Below are 18822 nucleotides of genomic sequence, written 5' to 3' on the forward strand. Positions count from 1 at the left end.
AACATCTCATTCACTTAACTTGCACAATGCTTGCTTTGTTTTCGGGTAGACAGTTCGTCTGACGCCCGAGTTGCCAGGGGTTCGAATCCATATTTGTGGCGATGCAGAGTCATTGTAAAAGTCTCATTACAGTCTCACTTGTGTTAATTGGAGTACGTTACTGAATTGTAACAACGTTGTTCGTGCCATATAAAAATACTACCAGCTGCACGTTGACTCATTGTGGGTTTTATGATACATCAGCTCGTGTAAAATTAAATTTTCATTTGACCGAAAAATGTACATAACGATAGAAGTCTACAAATCATATTGCAGGTTTATTTCAGTTCCAAAAGCCATCACAAACATTCATCCACTGTATCACATAATCTTTGGTCACCAAAAAAAGCATGAAGTTTGCTATGTGTACAGTGCAAACATAAAAGGGATAGAAACAGTTTTACTGATAAAACCCTCAAATGATAACAAACCAATATGTTGTTGCTGGTAAGTTGCTAATTGCATTTGTTAAAAAGCATAAACTGTGAACAAAAGTGTTGAAAATCGTTTGAATAAAGTTTTTAATGCAAAAAAAAATAATTCTTAAGCACTTTATGCCGTTCTAAGCTGTCGTTTTCGCATTTTTTTCATTATTAATTATTATTATTCTGTTTTAAAGGGTGAGGGGATAAAGAAAGAATAAAATTAAATGCACAGAGGTGTCATTTCTTGACAGTCACCTCTAAAGATTGCAACTCTTAAAAATATCATAAAAAAGATAGTGAAATTTTACATTAGGTATCTAGAAAATGCTGAAACATAAAGCTACATTGGCCCAATTAAGTTTGGGTTAGTAGAAAGACTTTTTATTCTGCCATATCTGATTTTCAATAGTTCTACATACTGCCAACTTTTCAAAAAAAAAAGGAACGTCATTTTGCCCGGGATAGGGGCGATTTTTGCCGAAGCCCCCCCCCCTTCATCGAATCGCAACATTTTAAAAGTCAGCCTTTTAATTACTATTACTAACACTAACAAAATTTGAGATGACAGAGGCTAGTCCAAATGTTGCTCAATTATCGGGGTTTTGTACCAGCACATTTGAATCGTTAAAATGACACTTTCCACAATGATGTTGTTTTGTTTTTTAAGGTTTTACGGCGTGCAACACATTTAGGTTATATCAGCGCCATTTTTAAAAAGGGAAAAAAATTGGAAAAGTAAAAGTTCTAGAATTACAGTTAAGCATCAAAAAGAAAGTAAGACATAGGGAACGGGGACAAATAGGATCAGATGTAGATTCCAAGAGCGTATCACCAATGTAAATAAGTTTGAGATCACCTAAAGTCTTATCCGGACACAAGAAAAAAAAATCCAACAAAGAGGAAAAACACTCAAATGCTTACATTATACATTAAAAAAATTTCAAATATAGTAATAATACATAACAGAGAGATGATTTCAAGGAAAAAAATATCATCTCCCAAAACAAAAATATGAAAAACCCCGTTTCCCCCCAGAAGGATCCGGCGGGGCCGGAAAAAAACAAGAAAATCTCTTTCCCAAAACAAAGACTGAATTTTTTTGGGGAAAACAGTAAAGGGGGATAGAAACAAAGGGTACCCCCTGCCCGCTAGGGATTTCCCCCAAAATGAAAAAAAATTCAGAAGGACAATATAAAAAAGAATTAATCCTCAACTTTGAAAAGGCCAAAAAAAAAAAGCACGTTGTAAAAAAAATGAAAAATTTAAGAGGGTTAAAAAAAGCATAATTTTCCCAACCGGGGACTCCTTAAAAGGGCTTTGGGGGAAAAATTAGGTGTTTTTCAATAAAAATAGACAGATATAGTTTTTTTTCCCGAACATAAGGTTTTAAGTAGTATACTAAAAAGTAGTTATGAAAAAATCACCTTAAAAATTTTAGAGAATTTCCTTTTTTTTTTTGAAAAAAACAACCAAAAAGGGAAATTATTTTTCTTGAACCTAAACCGTTAAAAAATTTGCTTAAAAAAAAAAAATTAAAAAATTTCAAAAAATTTTTTTAAAGGGGTTTAAATTTTTAATTTCATAAAAAAAAAGGGGAAAAAATCTTGTTTTTTTTTAACAATAAACAATTGTTTTTTTTTTCCCTTTCCCAAAAAAAAAGGTGGTTTTAATTTTATTTTTAAATTTAAAAATAATTTTTTAAAAAATTAAAAGTTCAAATGTTTAGAATTTAAAAGTATATCGAGGCTACCCCATACCCATAAATTCCAAACTTTTAAAAGGGTTTGAGTAAAATACGGCTCATTAAACAAGGAATTTTTTTTTTTTGAAAATTTTTTTTTGGGGAAAATTAAAAATTAAAAGCTACACAAATGGAATTATGCTCTCATGGACCCAATAAAATAAATAATAATAAAAACAATGAATAGTGAAATATAAAAAAAGGATAAAATAAAAAATTCATTGGGCCAAAATTTTTTTTTTTACCCAAATTATAAAAAATTACAAAAAGGATTTTAAATAAAAAAAAACCCTAAACGGACTGGGGAAGGGGTAAAATAGGAAAAAACCCGTTTTTAACAAAGTTTGGCCGGGGTTCTAAAAAGAAATTTGTTTTCCAAGGACAAAGAATTTCAATAAAAAAAAAGGATTTGAAATAAAAATTCTTTAAAATAAACTTTTTTGAAACCCCCAAAAATTTTAAAAACATAAAACAAAAATGAATACAAATAAATTCATGTTTCATAACCCCATGAACGTTTTTCCCCCCTTTAAAATTTTAGTCCTTTTCATTTTTAAAATCTTTTTTTTTCAATGTTAAAAATTTTCCCTTTCCCCCGGGGCCCCCAAAGCTGAAAACCCCTTTGACCCAAAAAAAACCCAAAATTTTGTTATTTCCGTATTGAAAGGGGGGCCAAAAAAAGTTTTGATTGTTTCACTGTGTCCCCCTTTTCCCCATAGAAGCCCCCCCCTCTCGGGGTTTTTGGGGGGGCATCAATAAGGCAAAAAATTTTCCCCCCTCGGGGGGCCCGAATTTTAAAAAAGGGTATTAACAACGGGGGGTTTTTCAAAACCCCCTTTTTTTAAAATGACATATTTGAGGCAATGAAACCCCCTTTTTCATGATTTTTGGGTATTCCTGTTTTTGGGGGAAAAAAAAATGGTTTCTGAAAAAACAAACTTTTTCGCCCCTGTGAAAAATTCCCTTTAAAAGGTAAAATTTGGGCCTTTGGGGGTCAAAACGGGGGCCAACACTTGCTTCCCCCTTTCCCGACTGATCCCCGTTTTTTATTTTTTCCCAAATAACCTTTTTTTTCCAAAAGGATCAGTGAAAATTTTGTAAAAAGCGGGGGGTAAACCCCCTACACCTAATCTCATCCCCCATCTTTTTAAAAACCCCCTTGGGGGGCCCCCGCCTCTCCTCCCCTTTTAAAAAAATTGAAAAACCTTTGCTACGATAAAATTCAAGGGGGTAAAAAACATATTGAATAAAAAATTGATAACAAACCTCACAAAAAAGGACCTTTTTTTCCTTTTAAAAAATTTGGGGGTACTTCTTTAAAACATTTTCAAAAAGGCATCTTTTGGGGTTTTTTTAAAATTTTTTTTTTTTTTGTTTTACATTGAACTCTGGTTTAAAAAAAAATTTCAACCCAATTTTTAAAAACCGGGGAAAACTTTTAACAAATCATCTCGGGGGATTTTTCCTTTTTGGGTTTTTTCATTATATATTCCCCCTTTTTAAAAATTTTTTAATTTTTTTTAAAAAAAATCCAATGAAATTTTAAGCCGGGGTTTTAATGCCCCCCTCCTCTTTAAAAGGGGGTTTTAAAAGGGGTTTTTTCCCCTTTTTCATTAAAGTTACAACGCTTCACCACTTCCCCCCCAAGAAAAAAGGGTTTATTTTCCCTTTTCTTTTCCAAAATTTTTTAAAAACAAATTTCCTAAGATGCAAAAAAAAACTCATTAAAAAATTTTCCCTCCTTTTTTGAATTTTAAAATCCAAATTTTTTTCCAAAAAATACAAAAAATTTTTCTAAAAAACAAAAATTTCCCCCCCTTAAACATTCCGAAATTTTTTCAAAATATTCCCCCCTTTTTTTTTTTAAATTGCATTGGGGGCCACGGAAAAAAATTTTTAAAAACCCCCCGTACACAAGCATCCATAAAAATTTTTTTTTGTGTTCATAAACCCTTTGCCCCCGAGTAAAAAAACCCCCTTTCAGCCAGCCACATAACAAAATTCATTTTCCCTTTTTGGGTTTTCTCACCCTAACTTTTAAAAATTTTTTTTAGTTTTTTTAAAAAAAAAATTTTTTTTTTCCCCTTTGGGGGGAATCCATTGTTTTTTTCCCCTTTTTCCTTTTCGGGCCTTTTTTGGCCCCCTGTAACTTCTTCTCATCTTTTTTTTTCCCAAAAATCCCTTTTAAGGGGTTTTTTTTGGGGAACTGGCCACAAAAAGGACGGGGGCTCCTTGGCTTTTTGTTTTTCTCGGGAAAAAAAAAAAGAAAATAAACCCATCAAAGCTAAAATTTAAAAATTTAAAAAAAAATAGACAATCATATTTCAAAACAAACTACAGACAGCGATAAAAGGGGGAAAAAGCATTCCAAATATTTAAGGCCGGACAAGTAACTTTCTTTAATTTTTCCCTTTTTGTTATTACTTTTCCAAAACCCCTTTTCCCTTTTTTGGGAAAAGGTATTTAGTTTTTTTGGGGGGAAAACCCTGCCAAAAAACAAATCCAGTGAAAAGCCCCATATTTTTTTTTTTAAAAAGAAATAAATAGACAATCCACCCCTTCCGGGGTTTTAGGGTTTTCCCCCCCTTTTTTAAAAAACAAAAAAAGAAATAAATCAATTTTAACACATTGAAGCCCCATCTGAATCCCCTAGATTTTTCCCCCCCCCCGGGCCCTGAACGATCCCTGATCCCCCAACAACTTAATCCTTTTTATATTTTGGGGAAATGAAATAAGAAAAGTATATCCCGGGAAATATTTAAAAATAACAAACACACTTTCAGATAGAAAATTTTTGGGAGTCTTGCCTTTGTTAATTGATACAGGTAAGTTGGAAAAAAAATCTATTTAAAAACTTCACAATTTGGGTGAACACGGGCCTTCCCCCAACTCAAAACAATTTTTTCATCAAATCTACACAATCATTTGGGGAGCTAAAATTTTAATGAACTCATTGAAAATTAAAAGGGAAAACCCCAAGAATTTTAAATAAAAAAAATTTTGAACCTGGAAGTAAAAAGGGGGGGTTTTGTAGCACACAGGCATTATCAAAGTAAAAATTTTAGAACCCGAAAAATTTAAAAAAAAAAGGGTTTTTTTCTTTAAATGCTCCCCAAACATCATAAACGGGTTTAGGTTGCAAATTAATAAAAAGTTATCTCTCTAAATTTCGTTAATTTTCCCCAGCTGGTCGGGAAAAAAAAAACCCTTTAAAACATCATAGAAATACCAAAGAAAACTTTTTAAATATATAAGGGGGTTGGGAAACAAAAAACCTTTTTAAAACATTTTCAATTAAGCAATTTAAGTCTTTTACAGAAAAAAAAAAAACCCCAATAAAAAAAACATGAACTTTTTTAATGGCTGGTTTTCACTGAAAACCCCTCAAAACTTTGGGGGTTTCAATTCTAAGTTTCCCACCCATCAAATTTGGTTTTGTGCTTGTTAGGGAAAAGGGTAGCGTTTTTGCGACGCAGCACTCCCAAAAAAACAAAAAAAAATGAAATTTAACACAAATGCAGCACCATGGGGGGGTGGAAGTTTTTTTTTAAAAAGGGAATTTGGTAAATTAAAATTTGATCCCCAAATATCAAAGGAAAAAATGACAAAAAATGACTAAACCATTGCCTAACACTTTGGTTTTTTCCCAGTGTTTTACCCTTTTGGGGTTAAAACCCTGGGTCCCAGACTGGCAACAAATTTCATCTGTGAAATTTTGTGGAGGAGGCCTGACTGAGGGGGGAATAGCACTGGGTTCCAAAACAATAGGTACTCAGCTTTGGGGAAACCTAAAGAGTACTAGGGGAATCAGATTTCGGATTCAGAAACAAAATGGGGCCCTGTATTTTTTTGGGGAAAGATGACAATCAATCAATTTTTCCCTTTTGACAATAAACATGAAGAGCCATTTTTTGAATAATCCAACTAAAAAATTACGGGAAAAAAAAAAAGCAAGTATAATAAAAAAAGTTGAAAAAGGCAGACATATTTCCCAATTTTTTAATTTTTTTTAACTGTGCTTTTGGGTAAATTTTAGATACAAAAACCCAACCCCGGGTTTCAGTAAAACCGTTTTTTTAAAACCCAAATCTTTAAATCCTCACCGGACCAAAAACAAAAAAACAAAAATTTTTTTATCACTACGATTAAGGGCCAAAAAACTTTTAAATTTCAAAAAATAGAACTTCCCCAACCCTTTCAACTGCAATATTTTAAAAAAAAAAATTATAAACAATACGAAAGCAAAGAATTTGGACCAAAAAGAGATCAAAAGTAAAAATCCCCAAAAGAAACTATTTAAATTTTTTTTCCTTTAAACCATCATTTTCACATTTTGTTTAAATTAAAAAAAACAAACGACTTCAAATGTAAGGCCCCTCAATAATATCACTTTAAAAAATAAGAGGGAAATTTTTAAAAAATGTTTTTGTTGGCGAATCCCCCTCAAAGAAAAATTTTTTAAAAACAAAAAACTGGAGATCTCACGGTGAAAAAAAGTGTTGCCCTTTTCCCAAAAAAAATTGTTTGGCCTAACAAAACTGCAGGTCTCATTTTTTTGTGGCAAAAGTGTTTTGTCCCCCCACAAAATTTTGTTGAAGTTAAAACATTTTGAGCATGGGCCCCAAAAGTGGAAAACGCTTCCCAAAAGTTATGATTTAATTTTTAAATTTTCATACTTAAACCCCAAATAATCAAGTGGGTTGGAACTTTGTTCTGCATCACTTTTTAGGCTCGAGTTGGAGTCTATATAGAAAATAAAAAACAACAAAAAAAAAAAACTGAAGACTTTTAAAGTGCAAGTTTTTTCCTAAACCCCTTAAAAAAAAAAAATCAAAAGGGCCCTCTTTTGCGTAAAAAGGGTTTTTAAAAATTATTTACCTTATGAAAAATTGGGCCTTTGGAAAAAAAAAAAAATTAAATCCGAAACCTTCTGGGTATTTTCTTTTAAAATTTCAAAAAACGTCAAGTTTTGGGAAGGGAAAGGGCGGAAAAAAAATTTTCCCGAAACCAAACTGTCTAAATCATATCCCAAAATAAATTTTTTTGTTTTAAGATTCAGGTACAAATCCACTTAGGAAAACGCAATACCTTGGGAACATCGAAAATTTGGGGTTAAAACCCAAATTCAGTTTCCGTCCACAAATTTTAAAATTTACACATTTATTGCCAAAACCCAAAACCCTTTAAAAAAATCTTTTTTTCCACCACAAACAGGGGCAATTTTGGGTTTAAACAAAAACCATATGGGGCCCCGTTTAAATTTTTCAACCAAAAGCAGCTTTTGAAGCAAACCGATATCTTATTCAGTTTGGGAAAAATTTAAAACTTTTTTTTCAAAAATCAACATTTGTCAAGTTTAAAAAATTACCTTTAAAGAGAACAATAAGGGACTCACCAAACTCTTGGGTCCCCAATGCACGGGTTTTTTAAATTTCCCAAAACAAAGGCACGCTCAGTCTCTCTTTTTAAAAATCCTTAAAAAACCCGTTTTTCAAGGATTATGACCCGCCCCAAACCCCCCTTCTATTTAATGGGCCCCCGATTACGTCCCCAAACCCCTACTGCAGAGCCCCCCCCCCTCTTTCACTCTAACAGGAAATGGTGACACACTACGAACATTAAACCTGCCCCCCTCTCGGGTTTTTCAAACCTGTCCGATTTCTCCCATGATGAAATTTAATCATGATAACCCGTTTTTTTTTTCTTGAAAATTTTTACCTTTTTTAAAAAAAAGAAGTTTGTTGGGAATTAACCAGAGACTTTTTTTATAGAAATTTTTTCCATTGCTTAGGAAATATTGTGTTTAAACCCAAAGTTGCGATAAAAAGAGTTGCAATTTTCCGGGGGTGGACCCCGTAATAGTTTACCTCCTGACCCAAAAAAAAAAAAAAAAGCAACTCTGTGTACCTAAATTTATTCATTTCCTCATCAAAAAACATTCCCTTTCCATAACACAAACGATCACATCAAAAAGGGGTTTTCTGGATTTTAAAAGCAAGACAAAATTTTCCCCGGATTTTTTAAACTCAAATCTCTCTGATCCCGAAGTTACAAAAAAATTGGGAATTTTCAACTTTTAAAATAGATTTTGTGATGGGCTGGGAATGGCATACTGTAAAGCTTTAAACAAGATCAAAAAAACGGGTTTTAAATTTAAATTATTTTTAATTCTTTTCAAAAAACCAATTTTAGTTTTGCCAAAATAAAATAAACACAAAGGTTTTTTTGGATAAAGCAAAAAATAAAAAAATATATGGAAATTAGTAGAATAGTAGTAAACCCACAGATCTAAACCCCCAAAATGTGAATCAAAAGTCACAGAAGTTCCCGAAATTTTCGACTCCACTTCCCCAAAAACTGACAGACAAGTAAAAAACAAACAATCCCGGGGTGTTTGTGAATTTTGAATTTTTTTCCCTAATTTAAAAACTTAAAAACAAAAGTGATTAATAAGAATGGCCAATAACTTTTCCCTTTAAAAATTTTCTCGTGTCTCTTTAATGATGCCTCCCAAAAAACATCAATTTTCCCCACGATGCCAAACCTAGTTTTGGGGAAATCAGCAAGTACAAAAAATACTGCGGCTATAGAGAGGAGCCCCTCGGGCCAAATCCTCCGCAAGTCCCAAATTTTCAGTGGGTTTTCGATAATCATTGGGTTTTTGAAAAAAAATAGAAACACAGCGGTTCATTTTAAAAAAAACTCTTTTGTAGAAAACCCGGGGGTAAAGTTAGGATTGCACTTTTTAACCCCTTCAACATAGAAAGGGGGCAACTTGAACCTCTAGACCAAAAACAATTTTGAAGATCGATATGGGAACAGCAACGCCTGGAATGGAGGATTTAAAAAGCGGGATCCCGACATTCTACTGCTATGACAGAAAGGCCCCCTTTTACGACTTTAGGGTGGGTTCAACGGGATCAGGGATCAAAAATGCTACCAAAAATGGGTTTATGAAGCGTTTTAAAAAGAAAATTTTAAAACTGAAACTGTAACCCCTACCTTTACTGACTTGCGGAGGGGGTGAGTGCCGGTGCCTCTTTTTGCCGAAATTGACTAAACATAAATTTCAAAGAAAAAAAAAATCCCAATTTTTTCTTGTCTCTTGTCACCAAGATAAAAAATCCGGGTCAAATTCGATAAATCTTTTTTTTAAAAATAGATAAAAATTCGTAAAATCCTTTTTTCATTCCTCCGTTCAACAACTTTCCCACATTTTTTTATATTGGGTTTTTATTACAAAAAAATCCATAAAATGCTCAAGGGAAATTTTTGGAAAATTTTTGGAAAGATATATTTCCCCCACTTGAAATATATCGATGAAAACACGGTAACCCCCCATTTACTTTTTTTTAGGGGGTCACCTTTTTTGACCAACGGAAAATTTAAAGGGATAACTCTTTTTTACTGTGGGGTTTTTTTAAAAAACTTCAATAAAATGATTTACAATTAATTCCTTTAGTTTTGGGGTTACAAAAATTTTAAAATAAAAAAAAAAGTTAATGTCTAGAGGGCAAATCAAAAGGGGGGCCGGATTTTTGGGCTCCCTATTGGAAAAGAAATGTAAAAATGAAATAAAGGGGGACCAAAAGTCTCCCCAAACCTAATTTAAAAATAAATATAAAATATATATATAATAATTATATAAAATAATGAAATAAAAAATTCTTTTAAAAATTTTTGGGAAAATCCGGAAAGGGGGTCGCTCAAACGAGGTTTTCCCCCTGGGAAAAGGGTTTTTTGGGGGAAAGGGGGAATTCTTGTCTTTATCTCATTGCCCCTATAACCAAAAACCCTGTTTAAACAGGGAAAAATTTTGACGACTTGGGAGATTTAAAATTGTTTTTTTCATAGGGGAAATTTACGGGGTAGTTAGCGCTAATTAAATTTTTCTTACCCTTATCGTGATCCCTTGACATTAAACCCCTCCCCAGGCGGCAAGTGGGGCTTTGTGGTAGAACCCCTCCCCTTTTGGGTCGCAAGGTCCCGGGGTTTGAACCTCGTCCGGCGCATAGGTTTTTAAGTCCCCCGGAAAAAGGGTCTTACTACATTTTCCTCACCGAAATCAGGTGAAAAAAAGAGACCCGGGCCCTTTAACAGCGTTGTCTTTTTTCCGAAAAATTTTAAATTCGCCCCAACCCGTCATTCATGTCCCTCCCCCAATGGTTTTAAAATTTTTTTTTGACCAGGGACCCCTTTTAAAGCCTTTGAGCGCATTTTGGGGTAAAATTTCCCTAATAAAACTCAAAATTTTTTTTTAAACCCCCTTTCCTTTCCAACCACAGGGAAAATTTTTCACATTCGTTAAAGATTTAAAACCCAAAATTTTTTCTTATTCCAAAATTTTTCTTTACATCATAAAATTAAAGAAATGAACATTTTGTTGTAGGGAAAAGTTTTTGATACAGAAAAATTTTGTATCGGGCACAAGAAAAATTTCCCGCTATTATTTCAATGATAAAAAATATATTTTGTGTTATGGGGTGGAGTTTTGGGGAAAAATCTTTAAAATGGGGGTAAAGAAAAAGGGTTAATTTAATCGGAAAAAAGGCGGGTAAAGAGAGGGTTTTAAACCCAACTTGAAAAGGGTTTCTGGGAAAGAGGGGTTTAATCAATCTGGGAAAAAGGCTGGTAAAGAAGGGTTAATCAACATAACCCCTTAAGCAATCATCGGCGTCACGTCCCTCATCAAACAAACGCCCCCCCGACCTCTTCGTCACAAAAACATCTCGCATTTTGGGGAAAAAAAAAAGGGACCACACAAACTTCCCAAAAACAAGCCTTTTACGGGCAGCAAAAGGGGAAAAGAAAGCGGGAAAACCCAAAGAAACCTGGCGAAGGAAACCCGGAGAAAGAATTAAAGGAAAACAGGCCCTCCCTGGAATACAGCCCCCCCACCGCAAAAGCAGCCGAACGCAAAAAAAGGAGATTTCGGTTGGGTGCCTTTTGGTCCCCAAAGGCCCCAAGAGGATGAAGAAAAAGTAAGTAAGTAATAAGGGACCACACAAACATAGATAAAAGTGATCCCGCGTGAGGGGGGGAGGGGTGAAAAGGAGTGTGGGGGGGTGTTTTGTGTGTGGGGGTGTGTGGTTTGTTTTTATATAAAAGCGAAAGAGGGGGAGAAAAAATTTTAATAATAATAGATAAATAGTAGTATAGAGGGAGAAAAAAACGAAGACGAGAGGGAAAAAAAGGAAAAAAAGAAGAGAGAGAGAGAGAAAGAGAAGAAGAGAGAGAGAGAGAGAGAGGAAAGAGAAAAAGGCGGGGGGGGGGGAAAAAGAGAGAAAAAATGAAGAGGGGGGGAAATTTAAAGAAAAGTAAAACATTTATCCATTTAAAAATTTTGCAGCAAAAAACCCCCCCCCCCCAAACCCCCCCCCCCCCCCCCCCCCTTTCCCCCCCCCCCCCCCCCCCCCCCCCCCCCCCCCCCCCCCCCCCCCCCCCCCCCCTATTTCCCCCCCCCCCCCCCCCCCCCCCCCCCCCCCCAATTTAATAAAAAAACGCCAAATGGGTTTTTTTAAAAATAAATTTAAAAAAACGTATTTTCAGATCAGGGAGTAAACCTTTTAAAATTTTTAAAAACACCCCGGGAAGGAGACAGAAGGGGGTACAAAAAAACCCCACCCTGGAAAACTCGAAACCAGTCGAGTTCACGGATGTTTTTTACAACACGATTCGCCCCCCGTTTTCCCCTCTTAAAAAAAATGAACCATTCTTTCCTTTGTAACGCCGCTAAAAAAAAAACCCTTTAACCTTTTAAAGTAAAAAATGTTTGCTGCTCGAAGCTCGAAAAAATAAATAACAATAATATGCAAATTTAATGAAGGGTTCCCAATTTTTAAATTTCGAACACAGATTAAAAATTTAAAGTTTCGGGTATCCCCCCTTTTTCAACAAACAGGGGGAAAGAAAAAAAAACAACAAAGAGATCGGGTTTTCCGGGTTTAAACAACAAACAGGAAAGAATAAAACACTACAGATGCCAAAAGATAACCCCAAAAAGTCCCCTTTTTTCTTTTTCCCTAAATTTAAATTTAAGCTTACCTTCCCAAATTTTATATTTTTATTTATTTGCCCTTTTAAAAAACGAGGAATTTTTTGGGTTTACTGTTTCCCAAAAGAGATCAGCAGCAGCAGAGCCAATTTCTGGGTTTATTTGAATTGGGGTAACACCAAAGAAGGAAAACCAGCAAAAAATAGCAAACGTTTCCCTTTCACGCTATAGAAAAGGGATAAACTCCGAATCTTGGGGCCCAAAGGCCCCCTCCCCTCTCTCTCCTCTCTCCTTTTCCAGAAGGGGGACTCCTACTACCTACACTGCAAAAGGGTAGAATGGCCTTTGGGTTTAAAAGCTCACAAAATTTTCCCCTCTTGAAAATATAAAAGGGCCAAAACACAAAAATTTTGGGCACCTTGAAAGTTTATATAGTCTGGTTACTACAGTTTGTGAGAATTTCTCATAAACCCGGGTGGGCCCGTAGTAAAATACTTCCCAAAATCTTTTTAATCTCGCTTCTTTAAACCCCACCGGGGTGGGGAAAGGGGAAGGGGGGGGGAGGGGTGATAAAAAAACAAAAAAACATACCCCAAAAAAACCCCCCCCCCCCCAAAAAAAAAAAAAAAAAAAAAAACAACCAAACAAACAATACGCACACAACAAAAAAAAGCTTTTTACAAAAGCGAAACTAATATCATATTTTTTTTCTTTTTTTTTTTTTTTTTTGTTTTTTTTTTTTTTTGTTTTTCGTTTTTCCTTTTAGAAAAAAAAAATTAAAAAATGTTGCAATTTTAACCCCTCCCTTTACTTTTAAAATATTCAAAAATTCTAAACAACGTTTTTCGCCCCCCCTGGTCTCTAGTGTGATATGTCATAATGATCCCCGACCCTAATATTAAAAACCGAAAACGGCGAAGGGGCACACTTTTTTAAAAAAGGGAAAAAGGTTCAAATTTAAATGCCGATCCACTCCCAACCCCAACACACTCCCCATGTTTAGTAAATTTTGGGGGCGATCGAGGTCCTACATTTTTGCCGAGTCAAAAAATTTACCCCACAAACTGAAAACCCCTTCCAACACCAATAAGTTGGGCTCAAAAACCCTTAAAAATATAATATAATATAAAATAATATAATATAAAAAAATATAAAATAATATAAAAATAATATAATAAATATAATATAATATAATATAAAATAATGTTAAAAAAAATCCCAAAATAATATAAAATGTGACCCTCGGGCCCCAAAACGGGAAATTTTGTCGGAAAAGAACCAGATGCTTAAAAACCGAATTTAATGTTAAACCGGTCAAAAATAAAAAATTGGGTGGCATTAGCACCCAAAAAAATGGTATCCGTTTCTCCCCCTTTAAAAAATGCAAATTCAACACAATTCCCGATATTTCTAGCTATAAAATTTAATTTTCAACATCTCAACCATCCCGAATTAAAACCGTTTTGGGCGAAGGGGCACAAAATGAACAATATATGACAACCCCTCTTAAAAATTACTCTACCCGAAGATCGTGTTTATCTTTAAAAATTTAAAAATAAAAATCTGGTTTAAATGGTACAAAGCGGTAAACATTCAAAACAGTCACTTGGAGTCCTGTTTTTTTTGTTTTCCGGTATCAAAGCGGTAGCAAAAAAGGGGTTTTCGAAAAATATTTTATGGAAACCGAGCCAAAAAATGAAAAACATTGCCGACCTGCCCAAATCCAGGGGTTTCCCAAAACAATTCAGGGGCAAAAAAAATTTACGGGAAAATTTAACCCCGGCACATCCCCCCGACCAAATTTTAATTTAAAAACGTTCCCATAAAAAAGACATTTAAATTCTTAAACTTTTTTTTTTCCCTTCCAAAACAGGGGGGGAAAAAAGTATTTTTAAAATACAGAATTTTGTAAACCCTAAAGAAAATTGGTAACCCCGGGAAAATTTAAATGGGAAAATGAAATAACTCGTGGGAAAAAAAGTAGCTGCTTCATGTAAGTTTTTGGGCCCGGGGTAGGGTATGATTTTTCGAAAACTACATTATACCTAACTTAAAAGTTGCCCAGCAGAACTAAGTAATAAGCCTCCCTTCAAAACCCCTTTAAAACGTGTGCTTTGGGGGCAAAAAGTTTTCATTCATTTTTCGTATTTATGCGATTATTTTCGTGGGGATTGGCAAGTTTGATGTTGAATTTTTTTTTCTTCACCCTTTTTTTTTTTTATAACATTTGAGACACTTTGTTTTGCATAGTATTAATTTTTATTATTAATTTTTTAAATTTTTAGTATAAATAGTAGTATAGTAAAAAGTAGTAGTGAGTAGTATAAAAATTAAGTAGTATTATATAAATGGGGGTGGGGGTTTTTGGGGTGGGGGTAGTAGAGTGTAGTTTTAAATAGTAGAAATAAAGTATTTGTGTAGTAAGTAGTAGTAGTAAAGTAGTAATTTGGTTTTATGTAGTATAAAGTAGTAGTAGAAATAGAATTTGAGTAGTATTAGTATAGTATAAATATAATTTGTAAGTAGTAGGGGTAGGATTTAAAAGAAGAAACGAAGAAGAAGAAGAAAAGAAGAAAAGAAAAGAAGAAGAAGAAGAAGAAGAAAAAAGAAGAAGAAAAAAGAAAGAAGAAAAAAGAAGAAGAAGAAGAAGAAGAAGAAGAAAAAGAAGAAGAAAAAAAAAAAAAAAAAAAGAAGACGATGAGGGAAAAATCCAAACCAAAATTAATATATCATACAAAAAGGAAAACCCCCCTTGTAAAAAAAGCACACAAAAAATTTTTTAGCTGAAGCATGTTTACAATTTTATCATCGAATAGTTGGCCCTTTTTTATAAACCTTAAAAACCCTTTATCTATATATAAAACCGCAATTTAAAAAATCCACCGACACGTCTTCTATCATTTTTGTTTTAAAAAAACATCAAACATTTGTTTTTTTACTGTGAAGATGGAAAAAAGGTTTTAAAAAGACACAACATCGGGCTCCCACCTTTTGTTTATGTTTTTTTTTTTTTTGTTTGTTTAATTTGGGGTTAATTTCAATTCATAGAGGGCAGGGGTTTTTGGGCTATATTTCTTAAACGTAAACATATATACGAGGTTTTAAACCCCATCGAATTGTTGTTTTGTTTTTTTTTTGTTTGTTGTTTTTGTTGGGTTTAAAAACGAGTTTTAAATTTAAAACACTCTGATAAAGTTTAAACGTTTTTAACTTACTTTTTTTTTTTGGGTTTTTTTTTTTTTGGTTTTTTTTTACCATTGAATTGTAACAATTTAATTAAATTTTTTGTTTAATACCCTTTGGAAAGGGGGGTTAAAAAGCTTACATTTCCCTGGATTTTTCATTAATTTCACATTGAAAAATGAAATTGATTGACCTGTACCATTCCTTTTGGGGGGCAACACAGCCTCGTATGGGTTTTCCCCACTCCCATGTTTTGAAGGGTCGACCCAATTGCAAATCCGTCCGGGATTCGTGCATCGTCGCCCAACCCCCCCCCTGGTAAACAACGTCAAAAAACCCCAAACCTTCGACTAAAGCTCCCGCGTTTTTCCGGGGTTTTTGTCCAATCGGGTACCCAAAATTTTGGGCAGGTGGGAAATCCCCCCTGATGAAGGGGGCACTTGCGTAGGGAGCAAACCCACCGAAGCCGATTCGCAGCCCCCAGAGTAAAGTCATTCGGACAGATGGCATAATATTGAGTTGGGACCATTAAAGCTAATTAATAACAACAAGAGAAGGAGTAGGACAGTCCAAAAACAATGAAAAAAAAAAATTCACGGGGGAGTTTGGTCTTCGCTCGCGACTTACAGGGACGACAACTCCGCCGGGGCCGGGGGGGGGCGTGACTCCCAATAGCTACCACGATCCCCCAAAAAAGATCGTCTTAACCCCAGTCATTTTTAAAGCCCCCCTCCTTCCTGACTACCCAATTGTTCATTTGAAGCTTCACTCTCTTTTAACAAATAGTAAAGATATGCCTACTTCACAATCAAAAACACCCCCTTTTTGGATGTCAGAGTGCAATCATTAAAAACGGTAAAATAGCATTCTGACCGATAACAGAAAAGTCTGAGGTTTTGATCCCCCCCCCAGGATACTTTTTTTTTTTTGAATAGGTCTTTTCCCTTTTATTTTTCTTTATTTGTTTGTCTGGCCAGATTTTATACACTTTTTTTCAGATCTTTTTCCATGACAGGGCGCCAGAAAAAGTACATGTTTTCGGACAGAGGATTAATGAAAAAAAAGGGAAAGTCCCTTAATATCTTTAAAAAAACTCAAAATTTTAAAACCCCCCCCCTCTCTCTCCTCTCTCTCTCTCCTCTCTCTCTCCCTCTCTCTTCTCTCCCCCTCTCTCTCCCCTTTTTTTCATCTTTTTTATTTTTTTTCCCCGTCATGAATGTACCAAAAACATTTTCCTCAAAAATTTCTCACTTGTACTCCCCCCCCCCCTACCTCCATCCATTTATTTTAAAATATTCTCACCTCACGTTTTGCCCACAATATTCTTTCCAATTCCATTTCCCCTATCATCAGGCCAAAAGTAACTTACAAATAAATGGTTTCCATGAAACTTTTTGATGTATTTTCAGTTGTTTTGTTAAAGGGTGGTTGAGGAGGGGGGGGGGGGGGGGGGGGGTTTGACTGAATAGGGGTGGGTGGTTGACAAAAAAATGAAATTCCTCTTTTCACACTCTAAAATTCGGCACAGAAAATTTTACGAAAATCTATTAAAATACTACTTCACCCTCTCCCCCTCCTCCCTCTCTCCCCCTCCTCCTCTCTCCCTCTCCTCTTCTCTCTCTCCTCTCCTTCCCCCTCTCCAACTACTACCTTTCTCCACTTATCTATCAAAAATATAAATAAAAAATAATAAAATCATAAAAATACAAAAATATATATTAAAAATATATATTAAATATAAAATTATAATATAAAAAATAAAACCATCATCGATTAAAACACTAAAAACCTCATTTTTCCACTCCACGAAGTGGTGGGAGGCTATGTGAATACCGACGGTTTTTAAAATCAGGATCCAGGATGCGAGGGAAGAGGAAAAAGAAAGATTTAATGTCCCTATTTCCCATACGTTAACGAATTGATGCGGAAATGGGAGATTGAATGAGTTAACTCCGTCAAAACACTGGCTTCTTAAGTTTTAAATTTAATGGGGGTACACGGAGTGTATTGTTTTTTTAAAAGCTTTTTAATTCAAACCGCCAACCCTTCACTTTCCCAAAAAATAGAATCTGACAAAAAAAAAATGGGAATTTCACCCTTTCCCACCCCCCCCCCCCCTTTTTTTTTCCCCTCTTTTTATTCTTATCATGCACCCTTTTTGAAAAATGGGAATTTTTTAAGACAAGGGGGAATATAAATATGGAGAGTGAAAATGGAATGATTCCCCCAAAAGGGGAAGGGTTGGCAGTATGAATATGGGAAGCAAATTTGAAAGTTGTGTTTTATATAGAAGTATGCGTTTGGCTAAAACCAAAAAACTTTGCCACCGGAAGTATAAGGGACCAACGCCAAAGCTACAAACCTTTAAACTTTAAATCTTAAAAAACAGTTTAGTGAGAATTACTAAATCTAAAGGTGATGGCAAAAAAACAATAACAAAGACCCGAGTGACGTCAACTTTTTTCTACTATACATGGGCCACCTCCGCACTAGAAAAATTCGAAAAAAAACGAATTTTTTTTGGGCCTAATTACAAAAAATAAAAGATCTTAAAAAAAAGTTTTGGCCAATCTGGGATATAAAGGGGTTTAAAGAATTAGTTCAAAGTATTTTAAAAACATATTGGCATTGTTAAGGGATGTCGTCTACATGTTGATTTCCCCTGAAAAAATATTAATTTTTTTCCCAAATTTCCCAAAACTGCAGGACGCACTGGTCTCAAGTCAGAATTTTTTAAAAAGAGGGGATTTCACGCTTCCGCGGGCGGGAAAGCGCAATTTATTTTATAAAAAATGGAGAATTGCCTCCCTTAATGACAGCCTTTGGGAAGAGAAGGGGGAGCCCAAAGAAACCCGCGAAGGGCCCGGGAAAGAATTTAAAAGGGGCAGGGCCGTCCTGGAAACACCACCGCAAAAGCAGCCGACGCAAAAAAAGGGGAAATTTTGGGGGATGCCCTATGTCCTAAGGGGCCCCAAGAGGTTAAGTAAATAAGAGGTATGACAAAACTGGTAAAATATAGAATTATTTAAAATAAAATCATACAAAATTTTTTTAAAAAAAAAAAAGGGGGGGGGGGGGGGGGAAAGGCAAAAGAACTAAAAAAAATGGATAAGTCCCCTTTAAAACAGAGTTTTTTAATGTTTTTGAAGAGTATAGATACACTGAGGGGCCCGGGAGCCCAAAAGAAAAAACAGCAGAGAAGCTTAAAAAACGGAAACCCCCAAATAAGGGAAATTTTAGACCCATGATGCAGGTACTGTTCGTATCCAGAGTAAACAATAATGTGGGTGACGGTTTTTATGATTATAAAAAAATGAATGATTGATGATAGTGATGATTTTTAAAGAGAGCTGGGGGTCCCCCCCAAAAAAAAGAAATTTTTTTAGCTCGAGCAAGGATTTTGAATTTAAAATCATGTCATGGCTCATTTAGAATCACCA

At 34.7% G+C, this 18822-nt stretch overlaps 1 protein-coding gene across 3 annotated transcripts in view; it reads right to left on the reverse strand.

Annotated features, from left to right (window-relative positions):
• Positions 1 to 18822, reverse strand: part of LOC144960841 (uncharacterized) — a 122464-nt gene that overhangs the window by 44355 nt on the left and 59287 nt on the right. The gene's annotated exons all lie outside the window — the stretch shown is intronic.

This window comes from Berghia stephanieae, chromosome 15, assembly GCF_034508935.2.
Source record: "Berghia stephanieae isolate SIO BIC M18660-M18661 chromosome 15, UCSD_Bste_1.3, whole genome shotgun sequence".
Taxonomy (NCBI): Eukaryota; Metazoa; Mollusca; class Gastropoda; order Nudibranchia; family Aeolidiidae; genus Berghia; species Berghia stephanieae.